Below are 12,339 nucleotides of genomic sequence, written 5' to 3'. Positions count from 1 at the left end.
ATTGAATAGTTTACAAGTATTTACATTGCCAGAATATCGGCAGATATAAAGGGGTAGTTCCCCTGTGGTATCCAAACCCATATTTAAAGTTTTGTCATAGAGGTCAAGCTGTGTTAACGCAGCTAGTAGTGGACATGGCATTCCCCGGGGGGTATAGAAGAGATAAGGTAATAAGATGTTAACGTCATATGGTTGTTTACAAGTCTGGGTGAGTGGTTTATGGACAGATATAAAATAAAGATGCATGTATAGGTACATAGGGTGATAAACTGCCGAGATGAGCATATACATATAGGCTCAATTCATTTTGTTAGGTTGTGGTTTTAATACATGGATCAGCTGGTTCAGTTGCGTAATTAAGCCCTATTAGGAGCAAATGTAATACTTTTTATACGGTACGGCTTTCTGTTTGCCTGGCCTGCCAATAACCTGGCCTGCTTATGCATCAGGGATAATTTTATTGAAGGGCTGAGGATTGTGGAGGTACCTAGCATCTGATAAGTCTGAAGGCTGCTGTCGGTTATTTCCTTATTATTACTACTGTGGCTGGGGGTTGGAGTGCGGAGCATTATGATCAGAGGGGGCCGTGCAGAAGTAGGTAAGGTCCTCCAGGGAGTCTGCTAGAGTCACGCTCAGGATTTTGCAGGGGAAAATTGTCCCGCAGCATTATCTATGGCGGGAGATTTTGCAGTTTTGGCATTGGAAGCAGCCGAGGTGAAGCAGCTTCATCATTTTATTAGTCTTTAAGGGTGCCACACAGTGACCTTGTTTGGGTATTTTTATCTTTATTTTTAGCGGGTCTGCGATGATTCATGTGCCCAGATTTCTTAGTAGGTGTGGGGGACTGACCGGCTGGAAGGGTAGGTGTTGGTGCGGTTTCTTAGTGTGCGCCTCACTAACCAGAAAAAACGGAAGGAGGTGGAATTGTTAATGCCTTAGTTTCTTGAGCTCTTACAGTGCTGGTGGCCATGTTTGTGTGGGCAGATTCATTTGGAAACGGGTCGGGGTTGTCCACACTGGCAACATGGAGGGGTGTCAGTAGTTGGCATATTATCTGCCCCCTCCCACCCCTAATCCCAGGGTCATGGAATTGTTGAGGGCAATTGGGTTGCAATGCATGTTTCCATGCGTTGGTGGGAGCAAGGCGCATTTCTGCAATTCATAATTCACGGGCCAATGCCTTAAGTGTTTTTTCGGTGGCATCGCTCCTGGGATTTCGCGCCATGGGCAAACAGAGTGGGGAGAGCATTCCGGTGTGGAGGGAATATCTTGGTACGGATGACCAGCCCACTTGGTGAGGTCTTCCATAGCGAGGATACGTGGTCTGCCTGTGCAAAAGTTGAGTGGAATAGGAAGGATTGATTGCAGTTAAGGGCATTAGAGATGGCGCAATTCATGTGTGTGATTTTGCTTAAGGTTTGTGGAGGATGGTACTCCTGTGGGTGGTTTTCGTAATATATGGCCCCATGTGGGGCTGGGTTATGGCTATGTTCTGTCATAGCTTAGTGGTTAGCATGCCTGCCTTGCACGTAAATGGTCAAGATTTTGAATCTACCCATGGGTGCTGTTGAATTTTGGAGGTGATTTTCACGGTATCACAAGTGTCCATTTTCCTGGAGGAGTCGGGCAGCCGCTGAAGCTGCTATAGGGGGTTTGATGGCTTTATTAAAGGTGCGGGTAGGTTGAGGTTCTTCAAGTCATCTTGGTTGGGGGTGTCTGAAATTTGGGTGTTCAATTTGACAATGCTATTGGATGGTTTGGAGGACGGGGCCCCCAGATTGGCTTGCATGTTGCAGCGGGTTGTGTATTATGCTGAACTGTTCCGGTCTTGGGGGTACTAGTGGTCCGGGCCGAGGTAATGTTTGGGTTTTCTTGCCTCAGAGAAGCCTGTTGAATAAGATTAAGGTGGCTCGGAGAGGTTTGTGGGCTTGTCCAGGGTTTAACGGTAGTATGGTCTGCCGTGGTTATTAGATTGGTTGGAGGGTGGCATGGGTCCATTATAAAATTCACAAGAGGAAGTAGGTGAACAAGCTGGTTGCAGTCTTATGCAGGGAATCCAATGTGTGTGGGGCATCAGTGATTGGAGGATGCAAGTAATGGTAAAAAATTTATTTGCAGGTTGGTGTACACCTTAATGTTTTAGGTTTAAGGTGGTTTCTCTTGGGGCTCCAAGAGATTTTGGTATCTTTGGCGTGAGGGGTGGCGGGCTGGTCTGCCTGGCAGTCAGTCCAGTCTTTGGCGGGTGCTAGTTCCCTCACTTCTGCAATTGGACTATGGCCATAAGTGAATGGGTTAATCTCCCCACGGGGTGGGAGAGCAGGTTAAGTAGCTTCTTGGACACAGGGTTCCTTGGAGCTTGGTGGTTTTAAAGAAATAACGGACTTATTTAAGTCCAGGTGAATTTATACACGGCCTGGTCAACAAGAAAAGGGAGCTTAATGAATTAAGTTTGGGAGCTAGCATCTTCAGAGTTAATGGATTGTATATGGTTCAAAGATTTATTGATTTGGTGTTTTAAATTTGTTATTTAATAAACAGGCTGTGGCCAGTATTTTTACCAAGCAACAAGTGTCTGTGTATTCTTTAATTGTGGGATGAGTTAAAGTAATTTAAGTTTAGTAAAAGGGGACGGCAATCGACGACTCGGGGGTCAAGCCAGCCCCGGACACGAAGGAACGTAGGGGGAGGGGCTTTTGACCCATGGGAGGAGTAGTCCCATATTTTCTGGAGTGGGGTGGGTTACAGGAGAAGGCCATATAAGGAAGTGGGTAGACGGCCATCTTCAGAAAATAATTTCACGGCAGCAAGAAGTTTTTTCCCTCCCTCCCTCCCATTGTGTAACGTTTTTTATGTTTTGTCACAGCTTGGCGGGTGCTAGTTCCCTCACTTCTGCAATTGGACTATGGCCATAAGTGAATGGGTTAATCTCCCCACGGGGTGGGAGAGCAGGTTAAGTAGCTTCTTGGACACAGGGTTCCTTGGAGCTTGGTGGTTTTAAAGAAATAACGGACTTATTTAAGTCCAGGTGAATTTATACACGGCCTGGTCAACAAGAAAAGGGAGCTTAATGAATTAAGTTTGGGAGCTAGCATCTTCAGAGTTAATGGATTGTATATGGTTCAAAGATTTATTGATTTGGTGTTTTAAATTTGTTATTTAATAAACAGGCTGTGGCCAGTATTTTTACCAAGCAACAAGTGTCTGTGTATTCTTTAATTGTGGGATGAGTTAAAGTAATTTAAGTTTAGTAAAAGGGGACGGCAATCGACGACTCGGGGGTCAAGCCAGCCCCGGACACGAAGGAACGTAGGGGGAGGGGCTTTTGACCCATGGGAGGAGTAGTCCCATATTTTCTGGAGTGGGGTGGGTTACAGGAGAAGGCCATATAAGGAAGTGGGTAGACGGCCATCTTCAGAAAATAATTTCACGGCAGCAAGAAGTTTTTTACCTACCACCCACCCATTGTGTAACGTTTTTTATGTTTTGTCACAGCTTGGCGGGTGCTAGTTCCCTCACTTCTGCAATTGGACTATGGCCATAAGTGAATGGGTTAATCTCCCCACGGGGTGGGAGAGCAGGTTAAGTAGCTTCTTGGACACAGGGTTCCTTGGAGCTTGGTGGTTTTAAAGAAATAACGGACTTATTTAAGTCCAGGTGAATTTATACACGGCCTGGTCAACAAGAAAAGGGAGCTTAATGAATTAAGTTTGGGAGCTAGCATCTTCAGAGTTAATGGATTGTATATGGTTCAAAGATTTATTGATTTGGTGTTTTAAATTTGGTATTTAATAAACAGGCTGTGGCCAGTATTTTTACCAAGCAACAAGTGTCTGTGTATTCTTTAATTGTGGGATGAGTTAAAGTAATTTAAGTTTAGTAAAAGGGGACGGCAATCGACGACTCGGGGGTCAAGCCCTTCTTAATTTATTACTGCATGCCATGAGTCTTTTGGAGAAACGTCTGCTTCTGCAAACAGTCAGTGAAAGCATGCTCTGTAAGGGTCTGTCCCTGAAAAGTAAAGAAACGGCAGGACTAAAGACAAGATAAGAACTGACTGCCTATGACCCACTGACCCTAATTAATTGTGGAATAAATGGCTTCTATAATGCTTTAAAAATATATTTAAATACATATTTTTAAATGCAGCTTTATAAAGTGCATTGGTGACTATAATCAGCTATATTAACAATTTATACAACTGTTGCAGTAAAAGTGCATTATGATTTTTTTAATTCATACATATCTCATGCAGAAGTAAAAAAATACATCATTTAATAAACACACACTTTTTAAGTAGATGTATTAAATATTTTCATGACATTAACCAGCAGTTGTACCAACAGTTAATAAAGCAAGCATAATGCACTTTTTCTGCAAGTTGCAGTTGTATTAATTGTTAATATAGCTGATTATTGTCACCAATACACTTTATATACCTGCATTTAAAAGTATGTATGTCCTGTCCTGTCACTATTAGCTTAGTATATCCCTCCATAACAAATGCACAAAATTAAACAGACTTAAAGGGACATGAAACAATTTTGTTCCTGATTTAGAAAAAAACATGCAATTTTAAACAACTTTCTAATTTACTTCTATGATCTAATTTGCTTAATTCTCTTGATATCCTTTGCTGAAACACATAACTAGATAGGCTCAGTAGCTGCTTATTGGTAGCTGCACATAGATGCCTCATTTGATTGGCTCACCCATGTGCATTGCTATTTCTTCAACAACAGATATCTAAAGAATAAAGCAAATGAGATAATAGAAGTAAATTGGAATGTTGTTTAAAATTGTATTCTCTACCTGAATCAATAAAGACAAATGGGTTTAATGTCCCTTTAAATATCTGATTTGTTGGTGTGTTTTTTTTTAATTAAAATACTGAATTCTATTTTTGTTTTCCAGTAAAATAATGCCTCTTCATACAAAAAAAATATGTGACACTTATCTGCTTTGCAGCTTCAGCTTCAAAACCTACTCATCTGCTCCTCTAATTCCAGTTGATAAACTGTGCATTAAGTATTTTATTTTTTGGAAACAAAATAAAATACTCTATGTGGAATCTATCAGAATAGAGGAGCAAATTAGTAGGTTTTACAAGTTCCAGCTGCATATTGGGAAAAAAATCAAATACTTAATGTGCAATCTATCAGTTGGACTGGAACTTGTAAAACCTACTCTGCTCCTCTAATTCCAACTGATAGATTGTGCATTAAAGCAGGGTTGTGTGATTTGTGTTTGACAAGCAGGCCCCTGGCAGCATGTAAGTGTTATACTCCAGCCCCCTTGGTGAGTGCCAGCCAGGATCTGGGATAGCTCCATGAGTTTGTAGGAAATGCATCATTGGCAGTTGTGTTGTTCACTACTAAATTTAAGTCCTCCTATTCCTTCCCTGACACTGCTAGCGAAGTAGTCAGAGCTGCTCTAGCACACTCAACTGGGTTGTAAGCAGAGGCACGTTGGAAAATGTGTGTGATTCTCAAAATGTACTTCCTGCAGCCCGACCGAAACTGCTATTTATGGGGCGGGCTGCAGGGAAGTACATTTTGAGAATCACACACATTGAGTGTGCTAGAGCAGCACTGACTACTTCGCTAGCAGTGTCAGGTCATGGTGAGGTTATCTTGGTCCCTAGATTTTACTGCCTCCTTCAGTACACAAGCCTTGCCACTTTTAGTTTTCAGGAAATACCCCATGGGCGTGGGTCACGGTGTCACCAAGAGTCTAAATCAGCAAAGCGCTATTTTCTTGAGCATGTAGCATGAATGTGTAAGCCCAGCACACTGCTTTCCCTCAGAGTCTATTTTTTAATTTGTCATCAATGAGTATAAATAGTGGAACTGCATTTGCCTATATAATCAGAATTTACTTAGTTTATTACCTGTATGCGTGTGTTCTAAATAATGCTAATTGCCCTTTTGCAACTTTATAATTTAGTTGTAACTTTAAAGGGACAGTCTAGTATAAATTAATTTTCATTATTCAGATAGGACTTTTAATTTTAATCAACTTTCCAATTTACTTTTATCATCACATTTGCTTTTTTCTCATGGTATTCTTAGTTTAAACTAAACCTAGGTAGGCTCATATGCTAATTTCTAAGCCTTTGAGGGCTGCCTCTTATCACAGGCTTTTTAAATCTCTTTTTAACACAAAGAGACAGAAAGTAAACGTGGGCCATATAGATAACACTGTGTTCAGGCACAGGGAGTTATTTAAGATCTAGCACAACACAATGCTAAATTTAAGACAATAGATAATAAACAGTTACAGTCATGTGATCAGGGGGCTGGAAGAAGGTTCCTAGATACAAGGTAATCACAGAGGTAAAAAGTATATTAATATAACTGTTGGTTATGCAAACCTGGGGAATTGGTAATAAAGGGATTATCTATCTTTTAAAACAATAACAATTCTATGGTAGACTGTCCCTTTAAGCTACCTCTATTGGGTTCATATATGGGCTTCTCGGGCATACAATAGTGAGTGCCTCACCAGCCTCTGACCTCACCGCACGTCACTGACCCCTAATCTAACCCAAACCCCCTTAAATAAACCTAACACTAAGCCCCTGAAGATCTTCCTACCTTATCTTCACCATACCTGGTTCACCGATCGATCCAGAAGAGCTCCTCCGATGTCCTGATCCAAGCCCAAGCGGGGGGCTGAAGAGGTCCATGATCCGGCTGAAGTCATCATCCAAGTGGGAGCTGAAGAGGTCCATGATCCGGCTGAAGTCTTCATCCAAGCGGGAGCTGAAGAGGTCCATGATCCGGATGAAGTCTTCTATCAACGGCATCTTCAATCTTCTTTCTTCGGGAGCCATCATCTTCCATCCGACGCAGAACATCCTCTTCTCCCGACGCCTACTAGCCGAATGACGGTTCCTTTAAATGACGTCATCCAAGATGGCATCCCTCGAATTCCGATTGGCTGATAGGATTCTATCAGCCAATCGGAATTAAGGTAGGAATATTCTGATTGGCTGATGGAATCAGCCAATCAGAATCAAGTTCAATCCGATTGGTTGATTGGATCAGCCAATCGGATTGAACTTGATTCTGATTGGCTGATTCCATCAGCCAATCAGAATATTCCTACCTTAATTCCGATTGGCTGATAGAATCCTATCAGCCAATCGGAATTCGAGGGACGCCATCTTGGATGACGTCATTTAAAGGAACCGTCATTCGGCTAGTAGGCATCGGCAGAAGAGGATGTTCCGCGTCGGATGGAAGATGATGGCTCCCGAAGAAAGAAGATTGAAGATGCCGTTGATGGAAGACTTCATCCGGATCATGGACCTCTTCAGCTCCCGCTTGGATGAAGGCTTCAGCCGGATCATGGACCTCTTCAGCTCCCGCTTGGATGATGACTTCAGCCGGATCATGGACCTCTTCAGCCCCCCGCTTGGGCTTGGATCAGGACATCGGAGGAGCTCTTCTGGATCGATCAGTGAAACTGGTATGGTGAAGATAAGGTAGGAAGATCTTCAGGGGCTTAGTGTTAGGTTTATTTAAGGGGGGTTTGGGTTAGATTAGGGGTATGTGGGTGGTGGGTTGTAATGTTGGGGGGGGGGTATTGTATGTTTTTTTTTACAGGCAAAAGAGCTGAACTTCTTGGGGCATGCCCCGCAAAGGGCCCTGTTCAGGGCTGGTAAGGTAAAAGAGCTTTGAACTTTAGTAATTTAGAATAGGGTAGGGCATTTTTTTATTTTGGGGGGCTTTGTTATTTTATTAGGGGGCTTAGAGTAGGTGTAATTAGTTTAAAATTGTTGTAATATATTTCTAATGTTTGTAAATATTTTTTTATTTTTTGTAACTTAGTTCTTTTTTATTTTTTGTACTTTAGTTAGTTTATTTCATTGAATTTATTTGTAGGAATTGTATTTAATTTATTTATTGATAGTGTAGTGTTAGGTTTAATTGTAGATAATTATAGGTATTTTATTTAATTAATTTATTGATAGTGTAGTGTTAGGTTTAATTGTAACTTAGGTTAGGATTTATTTTACAGGTAATTTTGTAATTATTTTAACTATTTTAGCTATTAAATAGTTCTTAACTATTTAATAGCTATTGTACCTGGTTAAAATAAATACAAAGTTACCTGTAAAATAAATATTAATCCTATAATAGCTATAATATAATTATAATTTATATCGTAGCTATATTAGGGTTTATTTTACAGGTAAGTATTTAGCTTTAAATAGGAATAATTTATTTAATAAGAGTTAATTAATTTCGTTAGATTAAAATTATATTTAATTTAGGGGGTGTTAGTGTTAGGGTTAGACTTAGCTTTAGGGGTTAATACATTTATTAGAATAGCGGTGAGCTCCAGTCGGCAGATTAGGGGTTAATAATTGAAGTTAGGTGTCGGCGATGTTAGGGAGGGCAGATTAGGGGTTAATACTATTTATTATAGGGTTAGTGAGGCGGATTAGGGGTTAATAACTTTATAATAATAGCGGTGCGGTCCGGTCGGCAGATTAGGGGTTAATAAGTGTAGGCAGGTGGAGGCGACGTTGTGGGGGGAAGATTAGGGGTTAATAAATATAATATAGGGGTCGGCGGTGTTAGGGGCAGCAGATTAGGGGTACATAGGGATAATGTAAGTAGCGGCGGTTTACGGAGCGGCAGATTAGTTAATAATAATATGCAGGGGTCAGCGATAGCGGGGGCGGAAGAATAGGGGTTAATAAGTGTAAGGTTAGGGGTGTTTAGACTCGGGGTACATGTTAGAGTGTTAGGTGCAGACATAGGAAGTGTTTCCCCATAGCAAACAATGGGGCTGCGTTAGGAGCTGAACGCGGCTTTTTTGCAGGTGTTAGGTTTTTTTTCAGCTCAAACAGCCCCATTGTTTCCTATGGGGGAATCGTGCACGAGCACGTTTTTGAGGCTGGCCGCGTCCGTAAGCAACTCTGGTATCGAGAGTTGCAGTTGCGTTAAATATGCTCTACGCTCCTTTTTTGGAGCCTAACGCTGACATTCTATGGACTCTCAATACCAGAGTTATTTTAAAGGTGCGGCCAGAAAAAAGCCATGTTAGCTACGTGGGTTGTTACCGACAAAACTCTAAATCTAGCCTTTAGGGTTTATTTTATAGGTAAGTATTTAGTTTTAAATAGGAATAATTTAGTTAATAATATTAATATTATTTAGATTGATTTAAATAATAATTAAGTTAGGGTTAGACTTAGGTTTAGGGGGTAATATATTTTATGTAGGTGGCGGTGGTGTAGGGGGGTCAGATTAGGGGTTAATATATTTAATATAGGTGGCGACGGTGTAGGGGGGTCAGATTAGGGGGTATTATATTTAATATAGGTGGCGGCGGTCTAGGGGGGTCAGATTAGGGGGCAATATATTTAATATAGGTGGCGGCGGTGTAAGGGGGTCAGATTAGGGGTTAATATATTTAATATAGGTGGCGGCGGTGTAGGATGGTCAGATTAGGGGGTAATATATTTAATATAGGTGGCGGCGGTGTAGGGGTGTCAGATTAGGGGGTAATATATTTAATATAGGTGGCGGCGGTGTAGGGGGGTTAGATTAGGGGGTAATATATTTAATATAGGTGGCGGAGGTGTAGGGGGGTCAGATTAGGGGGTAATACATTAAATATAGGTGGCGGCGGGGTCCGGGAGCGGCGGTTTAGGGGCTAAACACTTTATTATGTATTGCGGTGGGGGATTGAGGTTGACAGGTAGATAGACATTGCGCATGCTTTAGGTGTTAGGTTTTATTTTCCAGGCATTTTAGGGAGTTACAGTGCTCAAATACTCAGCGCAAGGCTTTCTACGCCTGCATTTTGTGGCGAGGTGAAAATGGAGTAAGTTTTCTCCATTTTTGCCACGTAAGTCCTTACACTGTATATTGGATACCAAACTGCGCGTGTTTTGTTTATCGGTCTATGGACCAAAAAACTACGGGCGAAGGCAGAAATATACGAGCGTATCTTCTATGTTACGCCGTATATGTGATACCAAACCCGCGCAAAATCTGGCGTCGCCGGCTTCTGCGGGCGACGCTGCATATCGGATGGGGACCCAGATTGGCCAAATGAAGCAAATGGTGGCTGGAGTTTGGCTAATGAAAAATAATTGCAGTAAAAATGATATTGTTTTAAAATGTTAAAGGGGCAGTAAACTCATAATTATACATTCATGATTTAGACAGAACATATCATTTTTAACAACTTTCCAATGTACGTCTATTATTTAATTTGCTTCCTTCTCTTGTTATCCTTTGCTGAAAGGTTTATCTAGGAAAGCTCAAAAGCAGCAAAGAACCTAGGTCATTTGCTCACCCATGTGTTTAGTTAGAAACCAGTAGTGCATTGCTGCTCCTTCAACAAAGCATACCAAGAGAATGAAGCAAATTTGATAATATTAGTAAACTGGAAAGTTGTTTAAAATTGCATGTTCTACCTTAATCATGAAAGCCCCTTTAAGACTTGGCTGATATGTTATTCTATAGCAACACAACATATATGTCTTATAAGATGTTTACCGTCCCTTTAACCCTTTAACTGCTGAGATTTTTTCATATATTTGCTGAGCTGCTACTGTAGGCCATTTGTCAGTGAGAAACCCACACATATAAATATACTGTGTCATTTTTTTTCAGGGTACCCAGTAGATTCAAACAGCAGATTTACAGTATGAGAACTATTAAAATTGATCAATCCCTTGACTGACAAGGTTTGCTTCCGTGATCCTGTCCACCCGGAATCGCAGACACTGCCCACATTTAACATTGCATAAGTGGCTGCTTGTGCAAAGCTGCCGCCTGCTTACGCTAGACCAATTCATTCAAAATGCACGGTTTTGAAATACTTATTATCTTCATTTTTAAATGCCATTATTAAACCCCACATATAGAGATTGATTTCAGAACCCTTTGTAATGGCTCTCGAAATATGTTTTGCAACATCAGAACGATCACAGTTTAAACAATAACACCTTTTTTTCGTATTTGAAAGATATCAGAAAAGTCACCCATAGGATGCATGGATAGCATTGAATTTGGCAATATTACCTTAAGGCATTTAATAAAGTGCCAAAAAAATAATAATCATATTATGCTGAACATGTGCAATATACCCTCAAATGAGCAAAGACACCAATTTAGATGTATATACAAATGTATGGTCTAGATTCATTAAACCTATATTCACCCCTATAGTATAGTATAGCAGTTGTGGACATGATAGATATTTACATGTGTACTGTACAGGTTTTAATGGACATCTTGTAACAAAAGTCCCTAAAACCATGTTAATTTTTTATATTTTTTATATTCAGTACCTAGAATCTAGTGTTGCCAACTTCTTACAGTAATAGAAATTTGGCAAAGAAAAACATTGTTCTGTACTGTGAGGTTTGGAACTTTTGCCAATAATTTAAAACTCATAACTTATTCAGGATTTACAGTATGAGAACTATAAAAATCTCAATATAGAAGATGAAATAAGATGTGGTCACTTTCTTTATATGTATATTCATTTCTTGCAGTATTATTGTTGATTTTAGATAAAAAATCTCACCAAATGGGAAAGTGAGGTTTTTTCAACTATTGAAAAAAATTATATATATATATTTTTAAATATTAAGGGCCAAATTACAAGTGGAGCATTATTTAATGCTCCCACTCAAGCATTAAAGGGATACGAAACCCAATTATTTTCTTTAATGAGTCAGATAGAGCATGCAATTTTAATCAACTTTCTAATTTACTCCTATTATCAATTTTTCTTTGTTCTCTTGCTATCTTTATTTAAAGAGCAGTAATGTAAAAGCTTAGGAGCCAGCCCATTTTAGGTTCATCACCCTGGATAGCGCTTGCTTATTGGTGGCTACATTTAAGCCACTAATTAGCAAGCATAACCCAGGTTCTGAACCATAAATGGTCCGGCTTCTAAGCTTTACATTGCTGCTTTTTAAATATAGATAGCAAGAGAATGTATAAAAATTGATAATAGGAGTAAATTAGAAAGTTGATTAAAATTGCATGCTCTATCTGAATCATTAAAGAAAAAAATAGTCCTGTGTTAACCCTGCTAGATGGAGACTTTTTTGCGGGCGTCAGGAAATATTTACAATAAATACATAGTTAAAGCAATTATAAAATAATGTTGAATAAAAATGATTTCACATGTTTTCAGGTATTTGACTGCAAAGGGCTCAAATACACATATATAAGTGTGTACATATATATTTATGTGTTTAAATGTGTGTATATATGTATGTAAATTCAACCTCCCCATCCAACTACCACCCTATTTCCCTTCTCCTCTGTGCCTCAAAACTTCTGGAAAAGCTAGTATATA

Source organism: Bombina bombina, chromosome 5 (assembly GCF_027579735.1).
Source record: "Bombina bombina isolate aBomBom1 chromosome 5, aBomBom1.pri, whole genome shotgun sequence".
Taxonomy (NCBI): domain Eukaryota; kingdom Metazoa; phylum Chordata; class Amphibia; order Anura; family Bombinatoridae; genus Bombina; species Bombina bombina.
Note: the sequence above shows the minus strand (reverse complement) of the source record.